Source organism: Crocodylus siamensis, chromosome 4 (genome assembly GCF_052110815.1).
Source record: "Crocodylus siamensis isolate JL-2025a chromosome 4, ASM5211081v1, whole genome shotgun sequence".
Taxonomy (NCBI): Eukaryota; Metazoa; Chordata; order Crocodylia; family Crocodylidae; genus Crocodylus; species Crocodylus siamensis.
This window is the reverse complement of record NC_143398.1, coordinates 222,727,093-222,748,080: the sequence shown is the minus strand read 5'-3', so window position 1 is coordinate 222,748,080 and position 20,988 is coordinate 222,727,093.

Here is a 20,988-nt window from a genome sequence, read left to right as displayed (position 1 = left end):
AGTATGGGGATGCTGTCAGGAACGCCAACTGTATCTTGTCATGCATCCACAGATGCATCTCAAGCAAGTCCAAGGAGGTGATCCTCCCCCTCTATGAGGCACTGGTCAGGCCGCAGTTGGAGTACTGCATCCAGTTCTGGGTGCCACACTTCAAGAGGGATGTGGACAGCATGGAGAGGGTCCAGAGGAGGGCCACTCGTATGATCAGGGGACAACAGGGCAGGCCCTATGAGAAGAGGCTGCAGGACCTTGACCTGTTCAGCCTCCAGAAGAGAAGGCTGAGGGGGGATCTTGTGGCCTGTTATAAACTAGTCAGGGAGGATCAGCAGGTGGTGGGGGAGTCACTGTTCCCCCGAGCACCACCAGGACTGACCAGGAATAACGGTCACAAGCTGGCAGAGGTTAGGTTTAGGTTAGATATCAGGAGGCGCTACTTCACGGTCAGGGCAGCTAGGATCTGGAACCAACTTCCAAGCGAAGTGGTGCTGGCTCCTATCCTGGGGGTCTTTAAAAGGAGGTTAGATGAACATCTTGCTGGGGTCATTTGACCCCAGTAGTCTTTCCTGCCATGGCAGGGGGTCGGACTAGATGATCTGCTCAGGTCCCTTCCGACCCTAGAAACTATGAAACTATATTAATCAAGCCATAATTGTAACATGCTACATTCTCACTCAAAGTTATGGGACCTTAACAAGGTAAACCAACTACAAAGCTGTTCCATATATAATGCAGAATATCTTTAAGGCTATTTTGAATCATGCCTTAAATTGAAAGTATAACATGTGCTTGTCATACCCAGGGCTGCCCCATACGGATCTGACCCTCAACTGAGTGATGGATCCAATCCATCAGAAATGGGGAAGTCTCCAGTGTTTAAAATCCCAGGGTGCAGAAACCTTAGGTAAGGAGACACAATTTGATCTCAGGTCCTGTGCACCAGGCTTATAAAGGCCTGCCTACAACCCAGCTAGATGGCATATGTGACAATTTAAAAGTCAAAGGTGCCAAGACCTGGGATCAGGGAGAGCCCTTCTAGAGATATTCTCCCCATCCAGACTTCCAGTGCCTGGGGCTTTTACACTTCCAAGCGTGAAGGCTGAAAAATGCAGAGTGGGGAAAGCTCATCTTCTCTTCCAGCCTGGCATTTGCAGGCTTGTGTCCCAGGTGGTCCAGAGCTTGGGTCTGCAAGTGCCAGAAGCCCACAGACTTCACACTCACCACACCTTTAAATCAATGCTCCAGTCAACCCCTACAGGAGTTATACTGCTTGCCCCTTTCTGGGCAGTCTCATGTGGGTTTAAAGGTGCTAAATAGTGTGGATCCAGGGATCATTATTCTAGTTCCATGCATTCTGAATTCCATAACCTGTCCCAAATGCCAAACTCCCTGCACCAACAGTCATGCAATTGGAATATGACCCCGATCACAAAAAAAATGCATCCTGTCATGTAGGTGTGGCATGCACAATTTTTGGGATCAGAGATGAGATCCCATTGTGAAATTGAGGACACTGACAGAATTTATATTTGTCACATGATCAACCCCTTGGAAGTGTTCTACAGCTGTTCCCTGACAGATGTGCATAACTGCAGAGAGCTTTAAGAGTTCCCGATTGCATGACAAATTAATCCTCATTAAAGCAGAAGACATTCATTCTGTTTGTCCCTGCATGGGAGCAGGGTTGGGCCAATGCAGCTCAGCCCTGCCCCCAGTGCTGTCACTAGCTGCCCCACTTTTGGGGCATTCACCCCTCCAGCACAGGCTGGCAAACCCCAGAACAGAGCTCCCTCCCCTGCCTTCTCCCCCTCCCATCTTGCAGACAGCACCAGAGTTTGGAGGTGGAGATGCAGGGCTAAGGGAGAGAAGCTACACACAGGCAGCTTCTCTCCACTGGATCAGATCCTAAGTGGAGTTAGATTCTCCCTACCCACCTGAGCAAACAGAAAATGTCTGTTGGGTTGGTGGGGAGGAGGGTCACTGTAACTCACGGCGCTTATAGTGGGAAGTGGCACATCTGTCAATGCTGTAAATAAACATCTGTCATGGGCCTCAATCACTGGTAAACAAACCCAGGTGAGATACTACCTAGCCCAGTCTGTTGGGAAGGGAAACTCACTCTGGCATGCCATCTGGGGCCAATACCACTTATACCAGCCAAAATGGCAAGTGCTAGGTAAGGATGTCTCTTTTAGAGTTCGTTGCTGCTCCACTACTGGGGAATGCTGCACTTCCATCTCCTCCATCAGAAATCACTGTTATGTGGTTGCTAGGGGGTCTGCCACTCCTCATTAGTGCCAAGGGTTGCTACCATTCCTCAGCACTGCCCTTCATGGCTGCTAGGAGTTACCATCATTCTCTGCCCCTGGGGTCTGGCACTCTTTCAGGTTGTCAATGCAACTTCAGTTCGCTTAGATCTTGAACTACTCAATAACACTCTCAGAGACTTCAGCTCTTTTAAAACTCATGGGTGACAGGCTTTCACCTGAACCCACAATAGGAACATGTTCCTTTAAGGGGTGGATGGCCTAAAATACAACCCAAGAAACAACTCCTATCTAGTTCCTCATGCTCCTCATATACACCATCTCTGCAATGGAACTGATTGCCACCACGCTTAAGACCTCTGCATAGATCACAGAGTGCTGACCCCACAGTGACCTTTATGCAACTTTCCATTTACAATGTACATGCGCCCAAAAACTTCACAATTTTGGAAGGGAGAGCCTGTAGACAGAAATATCACATCCACCTGGCCCTTTGTATTTATACACCATAGCTACCAACAAAAATAGCACCTACAAACAGCCCTCAAACCTCCAAATATGCATACTAACAGAGGTATGCAGAGAAGAAATACACAGAGTTACTATAACAAACATAACTATATATAGTTAAATGTTGTATCTTTATACCAATTTGTCTTTTCTAGCCCACTGGATGTATGGAGTTCTCTAGAGCTTTCTCCAGTGGACATGGTTCAAGCACCTACCTTCAAGAGTAAATTGGATGCTTATCTTGCTGGGATCCTATGACCCCAGCTGACTTCCTGCCCTTTGGGCAGGGGGCTGGACTCGATGATCTTCCAAGGTCCCTTCCAGCCCTAATGTCTATGAAAGCTATGAAATATGCAACATACTTGTTCTTATTGTGTGTTGCATGTCAGTCAGCAGCATGTTTGGGGGCAATGGACAACTGGCTTAACCTGAATTATCCCTATTCCTTTCTCAAAGCCCTTTCCATTATGAGGCAATTTCATTTAATGTAACTGGCTAAGAACTGGGCTAAACACCTGGTTTCAATATTTCCAAAGAAAAATCTTGAGACAACAAGAGCAAGGTAGAGCTTCAGCCACTGTCATTTTACTAAAGTGTTACAACTCACAATCAGCATGTTCAGATACACATTCTTCCTGGCTGAGGCCAGGCAAGCAAATACTGAACCTATTACAGTAATTTGGAAATTATAAAGTACACTGTATTTTACGTTATCAATACCTTTTACATAATATAAGTATAATATTTTAATACTCTAGAGAAAGATAAATCTCAACCCTTAATACACATTATCATTAAATATATGAAACCAATACCCTTGCAAAAAAATCCATACAGTTAAATATGAAGTAGTACATAATTTATTTTACACTATCAATTAAAAAGATATTGTATTCTAACCCCCACAGCAAGAAGAAGTAATACAATAATTAAAATAAAATATTTAGGTGATAGGCCTACTTAGCATTCCATTTCTATAAACTATTTCTTAATAGTTAATACAGTACTTCTATAGTTGAACTCAGTAATAAAGAACTTATAGAAAAATAGATAATGTCATCAAGCATTTGATTCCTTATACTTGTGTCTCTATGTAAGGCACACCTAGTACAATGCAATAATAATAATAATAATAATATGCATCCTGTAGAGCCACAATTGTGTTTTGTGTAGGCAGAGAAAGGTGCAACACAAACCCAAAATTATCCATATTTCATGTTTAGAGATTAAGCACACTGGACACACTTTAACGGACTCATTTCCCAATTTTTTAAAATCCATTACTTTTTTTTCCCAACCCCCAGTGAAAACAAAGATTTTTAACTAAATAGGAAACAGTACCTTACAGACAGAAATGCAACATCAAAAATATACCGACTATTTCAGAATATACTGCATATTAGTTGCTAACTTCCAAATTGCTAAAGGCATGAAATCCAAGAGGCAGGAGCTATGGAAGTTCTATGCCCTTCCTATTCTGTATTCCTTATTCAGTTATTTCCTCCACTGTAAGGCCTTACAGAAGGTCCTGATTCTAGCCTTTCATATGATCCTATAAAAAGTGGAAACCTGGTCATAGTATTAGGGAGAAGTATAAGAGCAAGTATACAGGCTTGTGAGCATAAATTAGGAAGGCCAAGGCACAATATCAGATGCAGCTGTCAAGGGCCATAAAAAGCAATAAAAAAGGATTCTACAAGTATATCAAAAGTAAAAGAAATATCAAAGAAATCATGGGTCCCTTATGGAATGTGGAAGGCAATATAGTTATGGATGAAGCTAAAGTATTTGATGTCATTTTTACTTCAGCTTTTACAGACAGGGGCACCAGAGGACAAGTACAGCTGGCAGCAAGGACAGGAAACTAGAGTAATAGAAGGTGAGGGATTACTTAGAAAAGCTAGATGCATTCAGGTTTGCAGAGTCAGATACACCCTAGAGTACCAAAGAAATTGGGTGATACAATTTCAGAGACATTGGCTATCCTCTCTGAGAACTCATGGAGTTTAAGTGAGGTCCCAGATGACTGGAAAAGAGCAAATATAATGCTAACCTTTAAGAACGGGAAGGGAGCAGTGGACATGATATACCTTGCACTTAGCAAGGCTTTTGACATGGTTGTGAGGGGTCTGTTCGCCGACCGACCGTCTCACTGGGGACCCCCGGTGAGAGGGGAGGGTGTCATCCTCACTGCACTCACGCCAGTCTTGCCTGCCACAACTTTGATGGTAACTTAGGGGTTCACAATATTGTGGCGTGCAGTTTGGAAACGGCACTCCATCTCTGAGGGGCCCAGGGGTCCTGAGGGCTCCTCCTCCCCTACACCCTTGCCCGATCCTCCAGGAAAGTGGCAGCCTCTCAGGGCGGGCCACTCGTCACGGCGCTAGTCCCAATAATGTTCGTAAAGGGAAAAAAATACAAAGTCCAACACAAAGTTCCTGGCAGGGATTCACCGAGGCCGGGGTTTGTTTGGCCCCTCGGCTGTCCCCCCCAATATTCCTTATCAGTTGCAGGGCTGACCCCCTCCTGGATCCAGGCTGGGATCTTCCGCCCTCTCCCAGGGGCCTCCTTCCTCCCCTTAGTCTTCCCGAGAATCACAGGCACGGTGGTTTCCCCGCCTGTGATTGCCCCTGTATTACAGTACTTACGGTACCCGGCTCCTGCCGGGTGCCGCCGCTTCCCGCAGCGTTAAGCCGCTCATCTCTTCACCGCCGGTTGGCCGGGCCTCCTCACTGCGCCGGGGCTTACCCCTGCCCCAGTAGGTCCTGCCGTGTCGCCAGGCGGCTCGCACCCGCTCCAGGGTGTATCCCCCGATGCCGGCTCTTCCCCTGCTCACCTCCGGATCCGCCGCTCCTGAATCCGCATCCACCGCTCCTGCCTCCGCATCTGCCGGGGTTCTCTCCAGGCCCGCCGGGCTCCTTTTATCCATCCGGGTAGGCCTCGACCCGGGTACTTCCGGGTTCCTGGAAGCAGGAAACTTGGGTGCTTGGCTTTCCGCCAGGACCCGGAAGTCGGGCCGGTCTCTGCCACTGCCTGCGTCACCCTCGCCCAGCACCTTCTTCACCCCCTTACAATGGTCTACCACAACATTCTCATATTAAGGCAATACAGATTAAAAGAAAGTACTGTAAGGTGGATAAATAACTGGTTGGATCACCACATTCAATGACAAGTCATTAATGGCTTGTTGTCTAGTTGGGAAGAGGTATCTAGTAAAGATCCCCAGGAATCTGTACTGGGTCTGTTACATGTTTAATATCTTCATTAGTGCTTTGGACGATGGAATTGAGTTCACATTTGACAAATTTATGGATGACACCATGCTGGGTAGAGTTGCAGACACCTTAGACAGTAGGGTTAGGATGCAGAATGTCCTGGTTAAACTAGAAAAATGGTCTTGCAACAAATCAAATGAGATTTAGCAAGGACAATTGTACCATCCTGACCTCAGGGATGAAAATAATTGCATGAAAAATACAGACTGTAAAATGACTAGTTAGCCTGCAGTCCTCCAGAGTGTTACAATAGACCACAAGCTAAATATGAGCCAACAGAGTGCTCTTGTCGCAAAAAAAAGGGCCAACAGCATACAGAGTTGTATTACCAGAAATGATACTTGCTAATCAAGGCAAGTGATTATTCCACTCTATTCAGCACTAGTGAGACCTCACCTGGAGTACTGTGTCCAGTTTTGGGTTCCATATTTCAAGGAAATGGACAGTTTGGAAGGAGTCCATACAGAGCAACAAAAATTATTACAAAGGGTCTAGGAATTAAGACTTTTGAGAAAAGGCTAAAAGAACTAGGATTATTTAGTTTGAAGACGAGAAGACTGAGGGAGTATTTGAGAACAGTCTTCATATACATGAAGAGTGATTACACAGAGGACAAAGATGTGCTTCAAGCTTCAGCAGGGGAATTTTAGGTTGGAGGATCTTTCTTCAACTTGAAGATGATCAAGAATTGAAACAGGCTATCTACAGAAATTGTGGAATTTTCTGGAAGTTTTCAGGAGCAGGTTAGACAGACACTTGGCTGGGATGACCTAACCAGGGATGATTCTATCTTGAGAGTGAGGCTAGACTAGATGACATTGTGAGGTCCATTGCCTAGGATCCTATGACCCTGCGATAGTTCTCACAATCCAGGAGAAATCAGATCCTAATCAATGTTTCCAACTTTCACCATTTTATTCTAGATGTTATTTTCCTTGATGTGAAGATGCAAAACTCAATTTAAAAAAAAAACAACAACTCAGAATTCTTTGTAAGCTCATATCATGAGGTTTTGGGACTTAAGGTGACTGATTATTTATGTGGGCTACACTATGAGCTCCAAAAGGCCTAATTGTCTAGGGTAGGAAGTGCTTATCTAGAGATCAGACACTAGATCAGTGGTTCTCAATTTTTTTTTTTTGAACTGAAGAATCCCTCATTGTAATCAAAGCATCCTTTCACAACTTATTTGAATCAAGTAGCACACAATTTCAAAAAACATATTTATGTATTATAGTGCTTACCTCAGTGGGGACAAGGTATGATCCAGGCAGGGACTAACCTAAGCCTTGCTTAGCTGCTTATCTCCTTACATCTCACTTATCTCCTCAGACCTCACAGCACCCTGAAATGGATCTGGCAGTACACAGGATGCACCGACACTCTGGTTGGAAATCACTAGACACTGGGTATGAACAGGCATTAATTTTCAGCAGTGAAATTCTGAGATACTTCTGAAAATAAGGCACCCCTGACCATATTTAGCCTCCTTTAAAGCTCAAACCCTCCACAATCAGGAGGAGTCAAGCAGTGGAGAAACGTCCCCATAACCTCTGCAGATTGAACACCCCTGCCCGTTCCCTGACCCATCTGGGGAAGGTACAAGAGAAGCTGCTACCCAACTCCTCCTGAATACAGAGGAGTCAAGCAGAAGCATACAAGTGTTCATTCTAGCAAGTGAAACTATCACAGGTGAGATCTTCTAAGTTTCAACCTGGAAGATCTATGAGAGGGCATGTTTCCGCAGGGAGAAATTAAATGAATGCTTGTGAACTTCAAGCTCCTCCTAGGAGAGCAGTAATTCTCCCAGTAGAAATGGAACACCTGCATGTGGCTACTATTTGCAGGTATATTAAATGTTAGGGCTTGGCTGTATCTAGTGTTCCCTTGGGATGAAGTAGTACTGCTAGGTACATTAACTAACCCCCTCCTAGAATTTAGTGTGTTAGGACCTGTGTAGATGAAACAGGTGCCCTAAATTGAAGTGGTGGGTTTTAAAAAGCACTTTCATTTAGGGCTGACTAAACCACCGTGTCGTGCATACACCCTCGTGCCTGCCTCTCCAGTGGCAGGGAGGGGAGGGCGAGCTGTCGGTGGATGGAGCAGTCCCTGGGCTGTGGGGTGGGGGCTGGTGCTTCCCTCCATGGCAGTGGCAGCCTCCACCCCAGCAGATCCAGCCCACAGGCACCCAGCTCGGGTGGTTCCAGGGGCACCACAGCCACGAAGGAAAGCACCAGGCCCCCACACAGCTCAGGGAGGCAGGCAGGCAGGCTTGAGGGGTGGGGGGAAAGAAGAAAAGGCTTGCTGCTTTACTTGGGTGAAGCCTGCTTTCCCGGGTTGCTGCCAGGTTGCTTGCAGGGCTTCCTGAAGAGATACAGAGCCCAGAGCTTCACTCTGTGGCTGTAGGGGCAGCAAACTAAAAATCCTTGAAGGAGTTTTAGTTTGCTGTGCCCCAAGTCATTTAAAGTACATAACGCCACCAAATTTCCTACAGAGGCTGGAATTAATGCACAATATGTTGCTGAGGTGTGCAAACACTGACACCCTGAAAGTGGTACAAAAGCATTAGGCTGCTTTAAAGTGTTGTGCACACATGGCCCTCCTTTAGTCTACACACAGCTTTAATTTGCTACTTTGCCTTCTGATTGGATGTACCACGTAAAGAAGGCTCACCCCATCAAAACAAGAAAAAAAGCTTTCTGTTTTTGCAGACTTTACAGTTAATGCTTTCCTTTTCTTCTGCACATGAATGCTAGAAAACACACTTAGAAAGGGGAATTTTACCTGTAATTTCATTACTTTAGGGGCTTCAGCTTTAAGAAAATAGCAAAGGACTAAAAAATTCCTGGTCCCTTCTCCCCTCTCCCCTGAAGCACAACATACCTCTGAATCAAGTTGGTAAGGAAATTATTACATGCCCATCACTTTTTTCACAATTTTCTCCATTTGTTATTTCTACAGCCCCCTTTCCTTGGGGAAAGCTAATCTGCTACACATTGGTAGGAACGACTGGCAAGTCATTAGATGCTTTTAATATAAATGATGGACATCTTTCTTTCCAACTTCCCCCACATTTGCTCCAGCATGACCTGAAAATTATTTCCATTGTCGAAATCAAGTCGCATAGATTTATTATATCAGACTAGAAGTAAAAGCTATTAATACTGGATTCTACAGGAATCTTTTGTCAAGAAATCTTAGTTTTAGTTTACTTATAAATTATCATCCTGAGGCTTGTAAAAGGGCCTTTTCTCTCTTTTATTCTAGTGACACTGTAATTTATATCCATGGTATTTCCATAAGAGAAATCAATTCAGAATTACAATTTGTTTCAAGATAGCAAGAAATTAATAGGATCTGAAATTCTGCACATGACACACACTATGCTATCAAAATTCTTGAAATGAATCCAACCTGCACTGACACCTAAAAACAGCTGGGTGAATTACATGTTGCAATAAGTGAGCATCTATAAATCATACAATCCTCTATAAATCATACAGTCCTCTTGTTTGAACTACTATAAGTAAGAAGAAGAAAAACATATAGACTATTCAAGAGTTTCATCCCCAAAATTGCTGCTCTCACCTGCTGTAGCCAACTTACAATTCTTTAACCTCTGATACAATTTCTCCTTACCATAAAAGATCCTTGGAAACAAAGATGCACCCCATTCAAAATCATGCACAATTACAAATGTCCATTAATTTATACCACATAACCAAACCTGTCATAATCACTAGCAGTTTATTTGTGACAAGAATAATATTTTGTGAGGTTCCAAAACCCCAATTTTAAATTTGATTTTATAGTGCCAGGCAGCCTGAAGGCATTTCACAGAAGTAAAACTAATATTTGATACAAAAATATAAAACATAATAATAGAATCAAGAACAAAAATTCAGTTGACAAAGAGTACGAATGCAAACAATGAGGGCAGGCCTTGCCCCAGCCAAAATTCTCTGATATTTATAGCCTTTCAATTCAGTGCACGAACACCAGCTTGTAACACTACCCAACTTCAAGTGTTGCCACGGAAGGCCATTTAACACAGCATAATCACCAAGTGCATCATAATTACAGAAACATCTGTTCAAGATGTTTTGATGTATTGTGAAAAATAATGGTGTACAATAGCCCTCAAAAGTTTACATTTCTTATCTATAGCGGATTGATTATTATCATTATTATTTCAAGTAAAATTAGTTCTCATTAAAGGTACTTGATTGACAGTCTCAGTGACTCGAGGCCTTTATTTATTATCCACAAAATAAATAGTGCAATAGCAACAGCAAAGCACGCTTTCAAACTGCCTACTATTTAACTGAAGGAACTTCAGTTGCATTTTTGGAGGAATTTAATTTAGAGGAAAGTTTATTCTCTTTTTCACTCTGTGCTTTGCTTTTCTGCTGGCAGAACTTGGCAACAAGAAGTGCATTTGTGATGTCAACACCTGTCAAACAGGTCACCCCAGAATAGCTCCATCTGACTTAACAACTTAGAGACAAAATATTCCTGAGACATCTAGTACTCCAAATGTTTATACTTGTGAGTATGCAGTTTTTGCCTGTACGTTTTAAAGCTTTAAGTCTTGTAGGTTCCCCTTCCACTTGGACATTGCCAATTTGCAGCCCAAAAGCAAGTAAAAATCTAATTGGCCATGCCTCTGAGTGACACTGTTCAGCTTGCTTTGATATAGTATGATAACACGGCATGAACTCCTGAATTTTGAAGAATATTCTAGACACCAATAAGAGGAATCTTCTCAGTTTGGTAAAAAAAACTCGCAACCCAGAAAATCACCTCTGTAACTGTACTGCAATCAAACTGGTTGATTGCACCCCATAACACCGTCCAACAACAATATTCCTGTTTTCATTTCTGCCCACTGTCCCAGTACAGCTGTGAAACGCAGACCTCATTAAAAGAACATCACAGGAGCATCAACATCACAGGAGCAGCAGTTGGGGACTTTGAGACCCTGAAGGAAGTAACAATTCCCTCCTCCCCTTCCTTTCCCCTCCATGGCACATCTAGTCTCTTCCATTCCTCTGCCTACTACTGCCCCTGCCCCTGCAGGAGATGGAATGAGAGGGGATGAGATGTGCAATAAAGAGAAAAGGAGACAGAGGGGCTTTGCGGCTGCTAATCTACCCCTACTTCACTTTTCCAGTTCTGAAATTTCTGTCCAAAATAGTGCTGTATTGTACACATGTTGAGGTTCCTTTAGCACAGAAATCAGAACTGGATAAATCTATGAGATAGATCTAAGATATGGGTAATGTGGTTATATTACCACCCTCCCAACATCACTATTTTTAATTATGAATAAAGTAAAAAAAAAAATCTAATAAAGATTAGTTTTTAACCAGTTGGTTTTTGATTTCTATAACATCCTGTATAAATCAAATGGATTGCATCTCTCTACAGAGGTAAACAGTACTTCTGTGATTCACAGCACTGTGAATCACAGTAATTCTGTAATTTTACAATAACGATTATTTGCCTGGACACGGAATAGTTGTACCAAAATCCCACAAGGAAGGACAGACTACATTTTTAAAAATAAGTCAAAATAAAATTAAGAATGGATTTTAACAGATTTTTTGGGAAGGGGAGGTAATACATATGCACCCAAAAGGAAGAGACATTCACCAGATAGTAAATCAACTCACAATTGAACTCATTTTGACTCAGATCATATTATGTATCAGACCTCATATGTACATAACATGACAGACACAGAAATGAAAAGAATATTGATTATATACTGCCTGCTGCAAAACTGTTGGTTTCTTGGAACAATAAATGTCTTCCAGGGCTTTAGAATGATTTAGGAATGCCAAATATTCAAAATAAAGTATTGTAAACATCCTCTCACTAAACATACTGGTCCTTTCATTTTGTGACATTGTGTTAGTTGCTCTAGATGTGAAAATGAATCAGTGAGAAATAAAGCAATCAAGCCATGATGAGCAGGAGAAGGTATGCATGCATTTTTTTCTTTTTCTCTCTCAAAACTGACGCATTTCCCCTGTCCCTTGTGTTTTTAAACTGTAAAAGATTCCTGTGTTTTTCAAAGACAAAGAATGGCCCGTAAAAGTCTGTCTTCTGAAGTGATGAGTTAAAGAACACTGCAGGAGTACTTGCCAAATCATACCACCATTATTAATTCAAGCATGATGAAAGTGTTCATTTTAACTATAATCATGTAATTCATCAAAATACTACTAGAGCATATCATTCTGTACTATTACACTGATATAGCACCTTATTGCACCTCCACCGAAAGCAGGAAATGTATTTTTTGATGCTTATCTACTGAAAAGCAATTCAGTTTGGGATTTTGGAAGTGCTATCTCATGTTACAATAAAAGGGACATTTTGAACACATTTTCTTGTACTTCTATGATGTTGTTATGTATTTGGGTGTTTATCTTAGAGTATGAAGCTTTAAAGAATGACAGAGCACTGGAAACTAAAATAATGCGTTTGTTCTGCGTTACAGGATTGCATTATGAAATGAATATGCAATAAGTGCAGATGATACAAAGTTTAGGTGTAGATTTTTGTCTCTTCCTATGAACACCCTTAAAACAGCTACAGAGGCCAAAATTTGCATGCCATAAGAACACATAAAAACGTATGTACTTTGAGTTCTTTCATTGCCAAATAATTACTTGTAAAAAATGAATTTTTTGACAAATCTCAGGGTGTTAAATGGAATAATAGCAGCAGTCTAGGCTCAGTCAGAAATACGGATTCTTAGCTCATCATCTCAAGTTGAGATTGTCCTCTCATTCGGCCTATCCATCTCTCTCTTGCTCAGCACATACTTTTGTGAACAAGTTGAAATTACAGAAAAAGAATGAAATGTGAAATTAAATAAAACCCCACTAAGTACAGGCCTTGCTGATTCTTTTCACAGATTAGCCAGCGTGCCTTTGGCACAAAGCTTGTGGGTGCTGCAGCTGTGGATACTGCTGAGTGACGCACCTAGATAATTTCCAGAGAACAAAAAGTCGTTAATTGTCCACATCAGGAAAGCTTCATTATTACAAATAGAAAAGCAAAAAGTTATCTATTCTCACTCTCAGGCAAAATCAAAAAAAGCAAGATTAATATATGCTACAGACATAAAGAGATACATTTAGAAAGCTGGCAATAAGCTTCAATTCCCAAGAATAAACATACTCCCATTGTGAACAGAAACCTGCATTTATGCATGTGAATAGGGTAACTGGGCATGCAAATAGATACATAGGCACCTGATTTGTAAGCGCAAATATCCATTACATGTCCACTTTTGCTTATGCAAATCAGGTATCAATCTTACAAAATTTAGAAGAGAAAACAAGTCAAAGTTTTCTACATGGATCCTAACCTTAAAATAAAGGAAAATATTTTACCCTTTGAAAAGAAATAAAATTAAACTTCAGCAGTGACAGCATAGTCACAAGTATGATACACTACATAACACTGAGGTACTGGATCAGGGTTAAGACGATGACTGTGGGGGAGACAGAAATCTTTTCTAAATTGCCCCTTGTCTCTTCTATTAATACAGCCAAACTACTGTGCTCCATCCTGTTTCATCCACTCCATTTCACACTGGCACAACAGATAGATCAAAACAGACTCAACACTTTAAGTTCAAAATCAGAACAGACAATGTACTAAATAAGTCTGTGTACTTAGGATTACTGGAGAGACCATGGAACACAAAGTTACATCTACACACAGAATTCTGTGACACGTTAGAAAACTAATTCCAAATTTTCAAATTGTATATATGCTACTATTAGAAATAGCGCAGAGCAAAAATTTGTCATTTCTCCAAGGACAGAAATCCCAACCTATTTTCATTCTAACTTGGAAGATTTTAGAGAATAAAGATTCCAAAAAAATAAATTCAGAAGTGTTTCTACTAGGGCTGTGGGAAGCTTTGGGTGCTGATTCGAGTCAGAGGAGATTCAGCCCAATTCAGTGGCCAAATCTCCAAATCCAATTTAATTGGGAGACCAGTAAAAAGGTCCGAATCAATTCAAAGCTCTCCGAATTGATTCGGAACAGATTTAGAGAGCTTTGGAAATTTGAGCAGTCCCCGCTCACCGCTGCAGTAAGCTGGACCCAGACATTGTGCTAGTAAGTAGGGGGCAGGGACCATCGTGGGACCTCTGCCTGTTCCCCCAGCCCCTGAGCATCCCCGACCCCTGCCCACTCTCCAAGCCCTGTCAATGGCTGCCCCGCATGGCCCCAGCATCCCGACTCTTAAAAAAATAATAATAATTAAGAAGCCTTGCACTCACCGGCTGCTCCAGAAGCTGTCAGGGCTTCTGGGGGCTCATGGCAGAGCCTTCTCATGCAACACAGGGCAGTGGGGGGCAGCAGGGATCACACCCCTGCCTGCAGGAGCTGGTGAGTGTGTGTGTGGGGGGTTATTATTATTAAGACCCGGGACTCTGGGGCTGGGTAGGGCAGCCTTTGATGGGGCTGGGAGAGAAGGTAGAGGATGGGGCCTGTTTGATTCAGAGTCAGCCAATTCAGCCCTGGCTGAATTGATTCAGGACAGTGATTCAAATCTCTGAATCGAATCACTCTCCCCTGAATCAGCTGAATCCAAATCCAAAGCAAATACTAGCTGTTTTAAAATACATTTTATTTTGGTTTCTTAAAATGGAACTGAATCTTTTTCATTTCACGTCAACTCTACTTAAACTGCATTTTCTATAGTGGCACAATATGTCCTAGGAATTGCAGCATAGGCATCTAAATCAAGGGAGGCCCAGTTCCCCCCAGCCAGAATGCATCATTCATACAAGGTGGTCAAGGTATGCGACTGATCCCACTTACCCAACTTACCACTCCATTCACCTTCACTGCCTTCTCCTTTTTTCCCTGAGCTCCCTGAATATGCCATTTACCATCATTATCTGGAGTTCTGCTTCTCTAGTTCCACCCAGGACTCTCTTCAATCCAGCTCTCACCCTTTAACTGAAGTGGCTCTCACACCTTAGCCAGAGCTCAGAACAATACTCCATCCTCATCTTTTTTGATCCTAAGTTGCCTTTGACTCCGCTAACAGTGCTTATCTTGAAATCTTGTTCTCCTTTGACCTCCATTCCCTGCTCTTTGCTCATCTCTTTAATTGCTCTCTTGATATCTTCTGGGGGTTCTTCCTCATCTCCCCACAATTTTCTGTGTGGAGTTATGCAGGGCTCTATCCACAGTTGCATTCTTTTCCTTGGGATAGTCTCATCCACAAACACTAGTTTGTCTACCTACTCCCAATTCTCACTAGCTCACTCTCTCTACCAGCTTGTCTCTTAAACCAAAACCTTGCCCTATCTGATCTCTCCTAGTAGCTGCCTAGCAAACGGGGTAACAGAACTCTTCATCTTATTCCTGTTTCCTTACCATAAACTTGTTGCATGACTACTGTGAACAGCATCACCACACTGCTATTCCCTGTGCATTTCATTTTCAAATAAGTTGTTCTAGCATCTAGGTCCTTACTTCACAGCTGTTTTAACTTGTTCCCATTCTTTCTGCATAACATCTAGCATATGATTATTTTATGTATCGTGCAACTCTCATGCAAGGTCTCATCACCTCAGTTACCTCAGCATCATTTACTCTGATCTTGACAAATATAAAACTTGTCCTGCTAATACCCATTCTGAATACAAGTAACAACAACGACAAAAAAGACCATGGATTTCTGCAAGTAGCGGGGGGGGGCGGGGGGGGCGCAAAATCAACGACACATCATATCCTTCTCAAGGAGGAAAAACAAAGCCAAGCAATCACAACCAGTGGTCACCATTGTTCCTGTGTGTGGCAGCCATTCCAGTGGCTTGGCTGTGTCTTTAAACCTCTACATGGTAGTAGTAAACGGAGACAAACCAGGTTGGAGCCCAGCATGCTAAGTGCTATACACATATAAACTAAATGGCAGACCCTGCCCAAAGTAGCTTGCAAACTAATTTAGTTACTATAGAAGAAGATGAAGACCGGCTTTGTTTTCCATTTCCCCACCTGCATTAGTCAATGCTATACATCCCACAAATCCTACAGATGTCCTTGAATCAAAACCCTTGATCTTGGGGTCAAATTTTGCAGTGTGCTTCTATTTCTAATTAGCCCTGATTCATACCTTGAGTATGATTTCAATCATTAACTTTCTTCTCTTTGTTCTAATTCGGTTCTTCCAAAAGAAAGGGACAACCAATAATGATTAAAGTCAAGTGTAGCACAGAGGTATAATGTGTAAGTGCCTCTGTCCCCCATACAGCTCTGCAAATACATTAAGAATGGGATTTATTATGGACATTTATAAACCAGACTGGTTTTACATGTGTGTATAGTAAAGATGAACAAATACTAAATTATCCTAGGACGTGATGTTTTATGATGAATATTAAGGTAGGCTGATAACATTTGCTATTCTATTCAGTAATTATTTCAGAATTAGAAGTTAAGAGCTGTAAGCTAGGAGCTGTTAAGTCTCTCTAACACTACAACTTGGATTTTATAGGATTCTTTTGTTTATTTTTGCTGTAATTGTCTTTACAGCTTCTCTTCATGCAGATAGATTCCTGCCTTTTTTACAATTTTCAAATATGACCAAAAACATAGAAAACAATTAAACCAGAAGCAAGCTGCTCTCTAACTCCAAATACTGCCAGACTTTTCCCATGGTTTTTAAAAGTTATTTTAAGGTTACTTTTTCAGATTCTTAGCTTACACAGTTCCATTTTTCCCAGATTCCTCACAAAGGGAGGGATGTGCCAGTTGGCAGTTCAGACAGAACCACCACAGGAAGTGGTTAGAAAGGTCAACCAGCTTTCCTGAAACATGTTGATCTAAGTCAGCAGCCAGTAAAGATCAGTTTTGAATGGCACTCTAATTCTTCCTTATATAACGTTTCAAGGCAAGAGAAGGCCATACAACCTACCTACAGTACAATCCTGCTAGAATGAGCACTGCGGTACAGGATTAAGTTTAATAACTTGACTAGTGACTGGCATGACTGGATCTGTGACAGGGGTATCACCAAGTTACTGAAGGGTGCAGCCAACAAGGGCCCACTGTCTCAGAAAGTTACTCTGAGACAAAGTTGAACAGTGTGTTTCCCATCTTTCTGGGAAAGATGGAAACCGAAGCAGCAGAAAGGTAACTTCCTTTGCACCCTCTTCTAGTAGTAAATAAGTGTTATTGTTTTGTTAAATTGAACTCATGCTAGTACCATGCACGGCTGTGGCATGGCTAATTCATCAATAAAAGTACCAGTATGCAGCCTTCTTTACTCCTAACCGAGGACAACTTTTGCTGAGAAAATACAGCCCATCCACTTGGTCCGATCATACTGATATGCCCAAAGAACCCATAAGGTCAAATAGTAATATTGAGTTAAGCATATATTTAAATGCCATGAGGGAGCAAGGGCAAAATACCCATTTTCAACCATTCAGTGCTGTCACAGCAGTGAATACAACATCGCATAGAGATACACTAGCCAGCTTTGAACTAGCTTCTCATTCTGAGAATAAGCCTGCCAACCTCCAAGCTACCATAATTAGGCTACTACCTGTACTCAAGATAGCTCATTTGAACCTTCCTTGCTTGAGCGTCTCTACGTGCACTGAAGTCACAAGAAGGATGTGGAGAACCTGGAGAGGGTCCAGAGGAGGCCACTCGTATGGCTGAGGGCCTCTGTGGCCAGCCCTATGAGAGGCTGAGGGACCTGAATCTCTTCAGTCTCCGCAAGAGGAGACTGAGGGGGGATCTTGTGGCTGCCTACAACTTTATGAGGGGCCACCAGCAGGGACTCGGGGAAAGTCTGTTCACCAGGGCCCCCCTTGGAGTCACCAGGAACAATGGCCACAAGCTGAGGGAGGATAGGTTTAGGTTAGATATTAGGAAGAACTACTTCACGGTAAGGGTGGCCAGAGCCTGGAATAGGCTTCCCAGAGAGGTGGTGCTCTCACCTTCCCTGGAAATCTTCAAGAGGAGACTGGATAGGCACCTGGCTGGGGTCTTATGACCCCTGCCATCCCCAGTGCTCCTTCCTGCCCATGGCAGGGGGTCAGATTAGATGATCTGTCTAGGTCCCTTCCCACTCATTGATTCTACGATTCTATGATTCTAAGAGTAGAAATACCCTACTGGATAGATCCTACTCCAGTTATTTTCACCCAGAAAAACTTAATGTAGGTGGGGAAGAGGGAAGGGGTTTTTCTCCTCTATGCTTTTTTGGGGCCTTAGTTTTAAAGCTTAAGATGCCAGCATAGTATGGAACTAGTTGAATTAATACATTTTAAGGACTTGGACAGGGTGTAATAGGATCACAGTTAGGAGCTGAAAAAATGGAGTAGGATTTGCCCCTGGGTCAAGCATTAAATTGAATATGCAACAAAAACTTAAGCATGCCTTAGTGTTAGGTCAGTCCTTATGTGCTTTCCTACATCAAGGTTTTACCAAGTCTTACACAATATCAATCATATTCTATGCTGAGGCGAGTCTTAATGTAGGTGAAGGCATAATTTGGACCCAATGTATCTTAGGGTATGGATATGTGTAAGAGCCAGCAAGTTGGTGGAGGGAGGGCAGGAGTGGGTGACAAGGGGGCTCCATTCGCCCACCACTGCCACCACCCAGCCATGCAGGAAGAAGGCAGAGTCTTTTCTATCTCTTCTTTGTAACAACATGGAAACAGGCCTGAGCCAGTGCTCATCCAAAGCAGACGAGCACTAGCCAAGGCTACCAAGGGGCCCCTAGGATGCCAGCGGAATGTCACTTACCTTGATTCAGGATCTGGTACAGACATTCAATAAAGCACTCTAACCTATAGTGCTTTAATCTGATACCATATCCATCCAGGGTTAATTTAGAGTAAGATCTATCATTTTTTAGACTCTGTGCCATGAATGTCTGTTCTGTTACGGCTGCCGAGCACTTCCTGAGCTCTTATAATGTAACATCTGTACCTAGCCATATTTTCTGTAATAACTTTGTGGCTTATCCTATTTTATCACACCATTAGTTGTATGAACATGTGGCCAGGTTACTATTTGAGACATGATTAGCTGGTTAATCACAGCTTAAGTGAAATGTCTGCCAGTGCCTAAGTTTCATTTAAGTTTCAAGTTACAGTAGTTTACTTGACCTACACTGATATAGGAGTAGGCATACATAACAGTTAAATCAGAAGAGCTAATGTGCTCTCCCACGTAGCAAGTGCATCCTCACCTTGCAAACCCATTTACATAAGCAGCCTCAGAGGCATTTTTATGTCTCCGCTGAGATTTAAGTTCAGGAAACTTCACAGTAACAAAAAGTGATATACCTGCACTTCAGAAGAGGAATCTTTTGAAGTTCAAGTTCCATTCTTACCCACTGTTTTATTGTGCTCTCCCAGTTTACTGAATGCAGCAAAGTCCAGCTGTGTTAAAGGTATCATACTGAATGCCTTAATATTAATACTCATGTGAAAGCTGAAGGATATTAACTTATACCCAAGGAAAGATCTCCACATAGAGATGGTAATTGTACTAAGAAATGTGGAGCTCTTTCTATCTGATATAGCTGCATAGCTGCATTTCAGAAGAGAAACTTTTGCACCGGTGCCAGCATTGAAAAATATAGATATATTTCTGAGTCACAGAGGGGTATGTCTGTGATGAGATTTAAGTTGGGGAAACTTTACAATGACAAAAAGTAATATAGCTGCATTTCAGAAGAGAGAGATCTATATTTCTCTTCTGAAAAGTAACTATATCATTTTTTGTTATTGCAGTTTTCCCCAGCTTAAATCCCAGCACATATTCCTGTGCAACTCAGAAATACACATACATACACACGTACACACACACATATACACACACACACAAACACACACACTAGTGCTCAGCACAAGTGCAAAAGTTTGCCCAAAATTTTCCAGTTGTAGGTCTTACAGTCTTATAGAATTAGCTGCAATCTTCTCTTATTAATGTTAAAGAAACAATGACAGTAGGTCAGATAAACATTCCCGATATTTAAGCATTTGCTGAAGTTTTTCACTTGATTCTCTTTTACTGAAATATAATCTAACATTTTTAAACCACGTTATAACTATATGAGTAAAATTTCTGAAAGAATTTTCTATCTAACAAAATAATGATGTAAATCTCATGTATTTAATAAAATTCCTTTGATTTGAAATCACAACTGATCATCATCCATTTGAACTCTAACTACGTAATTTTGGCTCACATTGCAGATAACAGAGTAAATGTAATTTGTCATCAGAAATGTATTATTATTTAATCATATGAAGGTTTTGGTTTATCTTGAGCAAATATTTATAGTAGTTTTAATACACAGGAGCCATTCTTGACAGAAATGATGAAACAAATTTATCACTCTTGACAAATTATATTGCAAAATGTCTTCTCATGACTGCCCACAATAGAAATAGCAACAACATACACAAGCAGAATGTCACCTGTGATTCTCATTTTTAACCTTTTACTGTGGCAGTCTAGAATCTCTTTTCATATACTATACAGTACTTAGTATGTGAGTTGGCTATAAGAGTAATTGTATGAATGAATGAAACCTGTAGCCCTTTAAATCAAACTAAGTAGTGTTTTATTAAAGTGCCCAGCAAATCAATCTAAATCCAAGGATAATAAAGCCCTAATCAGGTGGTAGAAAAAATAATAGGTTGTCATGCATGAGGAAAAATAGGCAATCATGGAATGTTTTCTTTAATTAGGTCGTGTAAAGTGGAAGGACTGAGTAGGAACTGGCAAGACATTCATCATGAGCAAGGTGGGAAATTATTTAGATTACCAAGGAAGGAAAATTGAGTGTTATACACTAAGATTTGACTGGACAGAAAATTAAACCTTTTTTGCTATTCATGTCTCTTACTTTTGCTGACTTATTGACAG